The 4,761-nt window shown below is 50.1% G+C and overlaps 1 long non-coding RNA gene across 2 annotated transcripts; it reads left to right on the top strand.

Annotated features, from left to right (window-relative positions):
- Window positions 1-363: 363 nt before the first annotated feature.
- Window positions 364-2,995, top strand: LOC118701400 (uncharacterized). 2 transcript variants are annotated; one of them, XR_004982519.2, is made up of 3 exons: window positions 364-608; window positions 1,377-1,498; window positions 1,922-2,995. It is a non-coding gene; the product is annotated as an uncharacterized LOC118701400 (long non-coding RNA). The 2 variants fall into 2 exon arrangements; XR_008509132.1 differs by having other exon boundaries at window positions 364-1,498.
- The last annotated feature ends 1,766 nt before the right edge of the window (window positions 2,996-4,761 follow it).

Below are 4,761 nucleotides of genomic sequence, written 5' to 3'. Positions count from 1 at the left end.
CCAGGCAGCGGCTCTCTCTCTCTCTCTGTGTCTCTCAGGGGGGGCTGCCCGATGGCTCCCGGTGTCTCTCTCTCTCTCTTCCACCCTTCCACCCCCGGGCTCAGGCCTACCTCTCCCGGCCACATGGCTTTCCCCTCCCCCTGCCCAGCCAGCAGCTGGGCCGGGGGAGAGACCTGAACTCTTTCCCGCCGGAAACCCAAGAGGACCCTCCCAGGGGAGAGCTCTGCTTTTAACTCCGTGTTCTCAGAGGCGTGTCCATGTCTCAATGGTCAGGTTAAATGCCAATATTAAAGTCTGAATATCCATTGGCCCAAAACACAGCATCCCAAAAAACACATTTCCTGTCAAACCACCACACTAAGTTAATGGTTTTATGCTATACTATCAAAGTTTAAAGGTAAATTATCGTGTAGTAGGAGATAGTATAAAATGTATGTTCTGATGTGTAGGATGTATGCAAAGATTAGAGGAACCAAATTGTTATGTCTTCTGTTTGACTGTTTACCAAATAATATTTGGTTTTATTTTCCAGGGATCGGTGAATTTTAAATTTGGAGTCCTCTATGCTAAGGATGGTCAGCTTACAGGTGATGAAATGTTCAGTCATGGTGAGTTTTCCACCTTCTCCTTAATTGTTTTGCTCATCTGAAAAAAAAAAAAAAAAAAAAAAAGGTATGTTTATTATTTGTTACCCTGTTCTGTCCGTTTCCTCAGTATTTGCTGGAGCTCTGCTTACCCAAGCTTTGGGTAAAACAAGCTTTGGGTTCCTTCTGTCCCACTGGGTGTTGCCCAGTTTGGTTGCATCTGGTGAAATTCACCCTGAGCCCTTACAGAACCAGCTCAAACCACGTGAGAGCCATTCGCAGCTCTCTCAGGACACCCGGAGGAGGATGGGTGACGTTTCTGAGCATCTGGCAAGTGTACTTCTATCAAAACTCGGCCTGTGTAATTTCTGGGGAAAACCCTTCTGTATCCTGGAGGGTTCCTCAAACTCTGTTGAGGATCCAGTTAGCAGTTGCTTACCTGGATGGTTCCAGCTCCTCAAGTTAACACTTGTACTCTTGCCCTGTAGTTTAGATCTATTGTAGTTTTGTTATTTTGCACGATTTTACGTCTTTGGAAAATAACGTGCGTTTCACTCTTTGGAACCTCTCGGATCATTCTTTGGTGCAGCACCACCTAATGGGACACTTGGCTGCTGTGCTGAAGGGCTTGGTTACTAGGATTGTAAATCCCGGAGAGTTTGTAAGTCTTCTGTCCCCAGGGAGGTATCACGCTTTGTTCACTCTGTTTGTCAGGTGCTGCTTCTCGTCGGAAGTATTAACTTCAAACTGCCCTGTTCTTTTTTTAACTTTTTTTCCTGGTTCTCTCCGTAGGGCAGGGAAGGACTCTCGTATCCTGGTTGTCAGACTCAGCGCTGCCCGAGAAGATACAGAGAGTGTAAAAATCATAAGAAGCAAATAGGACTGCAGAGGAAACAAACTGGAGAGAACAAAAGGTGATATTGTTCTCCTTAGCCTGGATTAGAAACATCCCCTGTGCTTTGATGCCGGTGGCTGCCAGGGGCTCGTTAGGTCTTTTTAGGCAGGTGTAGGTGTTCACTTGTAGGTTCTATTTTTTGGCAAAGGACCATGAGAGAAGTTTATTTCTACATCCAAATAAACATTCATCTTATCTGAACATAACCTGTCATCTCATTTCTGACATTAAGGACTCCTGTATAAATACTTGGGGAGGTTTTCTTTGTCGTTTCTGAATGGTTCCATTTTGGTTCCATCTACCTGCCGGATACTTGAACGAGTCTGAGGTGGTTTAATTGCATACTGCTTCCTTGAAATTCTGTTGGTCTCTGCTTGGAACCCTTCTTGTAGTGCTTAATGAAAGACTTCTGATGGTGTTTTCTTGCCTGTTTGTGTTTAAGGTCGTGCTCTGATGCATTTACAGAAACCATGGCAGGAGAGAGTCAGCTGCTGGAGAAGAGGAGACAGTATTATCCCTGTGCAGCATAGAACTGCGCTACTGCTGTGCCATCAGCTGTGTCTGCACTGAAAGTAGCCACCTTCACTTGTAGGTAGCTCCTTGGTGCTTTAGGACACGCTGAGGGATTTATTCCTTTTGGGATCCACGATGAGAATTCCCAAGAGAGGTAGTAATAAGGTATGAGATTGGAAAAAAGCCTGTGTCCTTGGAATGTTGTTGTTGTCGTCAAAAGTTAATTTTTCCTTCTTTCTTAGCCAGTAGTCAGCTTTTTGCTTTATTTTTTGTGGGATCAGTACTTGATTGTTTAAAAAATTGCTTCAAAATAACTGCAGCAGCTGGCCACCAGGACCTTGTTCAGATTTGCCTATTTGCTTGTAGCTAAAACGTTTCCATATTGTTTCTCGTTCTATTGAAGAAACTGCTGCCCAGTCAACTAAGAACTGAACATCTATCTGTCTAGGACATGGGGAGAGGATTTAGGTCGTGTCTTTGTTTCCAGAAAAAAGTTCCAGTGTAGTTTCTAACTAGAGGCAAAGGGGGGGGTGAAGACTCGGGGCTCTGATGCCGTTGGGGGCACCCCGAGGTGCCCAGGAGAGGGAGCCCCACTGCGGTGCAGGAGCAGGTATGTTATCACGTACTAGAGAGCAAATGATAAATAGAAATAGGAAAATTATAAATATAAAAATATTTTTTAAATCGTTAAAGAAAGCGGTTTTTTTTACTTGCCAGTAGGCAGGGTTTTGATGATAAAAATGATAAATACAAAGAATATGAAGGTAGAAATCTAAGTCTAGAAATATATCATAAATACGTACAGATAAAGTTTAAAACTAGAAGAAAAAATCAGTTGCAGCAGTAGATACGATACATAATATAAATAATACTTTAAATACATGTCTAGAATTTTATAGATATTATAGATAATTATTAATAGATTGCATCAAAAGAAACCATATATATAAATGTGAGTATAACTATACAAAGTATAAAAATATTTCGATACCGTTTAAAAGAAGGTGTTTTCGTGTATTTTTTTGGTTAGAGATGGGGTTTTTATTTGGATTAATAGAAGTATTCTAGAAATATAAATCTAACTATAGAAAGATACAATCGATAGAGAAAGATATTTCTAAAAACACAACCGAACGACGCCGCCTTCGGGGGAATCGCACGAGCTCGGCCGAAGCAAGGCGAGAGCGGCCGACCCTGACGGCCTCGAGCGAACCGAGGCGAGCGGAGCCGAGGCGCGCCCAAGGCACAGAGCGGCTGGGAGTTGGGCCGAAGCGAGCCGAGCTCTGCCGAAGAGGCGAATGCAGGCGCCAAGAGCCGAGTTGAGGCGACAAGAGCCGACTCGAGCCGAGCGTCTCCGGAGCGAGCCGAGCTCCGCCGAGCGCAGCATCCCGGGCAGGGCGAGGCGCCGGGCCGGGCTCGGGGTGCAGCCGGGGCTCTGGGAGGCTTCCCCGCCTGTCCCTCTCTCTAGCCCTCCTTCCTTCTCCCCGTATTCGCCTTCTCTCGCTCCCTTTCCCCCATTCCCTCTCCCCCCACAAACCCGGCTCCTTCCTGTCCTGTCCCTAGCCCGCTACTCCCTTCTGTTCCCCCTCTCTCCTTCCTCTGCCCAGCCTCCCTGTACCCTCGTCCCGGGCTTTCCCTTCCCGTCCCGCTTTCCTGCGCAGCCCGAGCTCCCTCGCCGCCCTTTCTCATGCCCTGCTCTCGCTCCTCTCTTCCCGTGCCCCCTTTCCTTCTTTGCCCCGCAGCCGCGGGGCTCGGGCTGCCGGAGAATAAAGCCCCGAGGGCCGGAGCCCGGCGCCCCTGGGCCCTTGCAGGAGTCCCCGCGCGGGGCCGGAGGCTCTCGGCGGATCCCCCCGTGCCGCTCAAGCAGCCCGGCCGACAGCGCCGGAGCTGCGGCTTTGCCGGCATCGCGCTGAGAGCGGCCCCCGCCCTGTGCCGGGCCGTCCCCGCCGTCTGTGCCGCTCCCTCTCTCGCTGCCCCCGGCCCGTGACAGCGAGGCTGGGCAGGAACCTCAAGCCTTCTGGGGGCTGCCCCCGCTTTCTTGTTGCAGCAGAATCCCTTGCTGGGGCCATGCACGTGTGGGAAGGGCTTGGGGGAAGCGCTGCGCTGCTGTCCAGGGCAGTCGGATTCGTTCTGAGCCTTCTTTGGGGGTCAGGAAAAGGGGGGGGGGGGGGGGGTGAAGACTCGGGGCTCTGATGCCGTTGGGGGCACCCCGAGGTGCCCAGGAGAGGGAGCCCCACTGCGGTGCAGGAGCAGGTGGGGGGCGGGCGAGGGGCGGGGGTCACGCTGGGTGCCGTCCCCCAGAGGGACCCAAAGCTGCCACCAAATGCACAGGGAGGGAGGGGTGAGTGGGTGTAGGATGCTAAAACCTGGCAAGGCGTTCGGTTTTCTAGGTATTGCTAAAGAATAGGAATTGGTCTCTAAACTCAGCTGGGGAGAAACCCTCTCTACGCACTCATTTGTTTCCAGGAATGTAGAAGGTTCCGACTGGAGATGGGTAGTAGTTCTGAAGATATTGCCGTGAGGTTTTGATCTAGGAACGGACCGAGCTGTGCCCTGGAACCCTCAGAACAGCTGCAGGGGCTGAAGGCGATAGAAGGGGCTCTCTGGCACCTTTTGCCTCCGTTCTCTGCCAGCGCCCAAATCGTGTCGCAGTCCCGGAAGAGGCGCTTGTCATCCCGAGAGCCAAAAGGAAGACGTGTAAAATCCCAGCTCTGCCTTGGGTTTCGTGTGGGTTTTTTACTTCGTATTGATGTCATTCCAGAGAGCGAG

This window comes from Molothrus ater, unplaced genomic scaffold (assembly GCF_012460135.2).
Source record: "Molothrus ater isolate BHLD 08-10-18 breed brown headed cowbird unplaced genomic scaffold, BPBGC_Mater_1.1 matUn_MA644, whole genome shotgun sequence".
Classification (NCBI taxonomy): Eukaryota; Metazoa; Chordata; class Aves; order Passeriformes; family Icteridae; genus Molothrus; species Molothrus ater.
The sequence above is the reverse complement of the archived record's forward strand: the minus strand, read 5'-3'. Positions and strand labels throughout refer to the sequence as shown.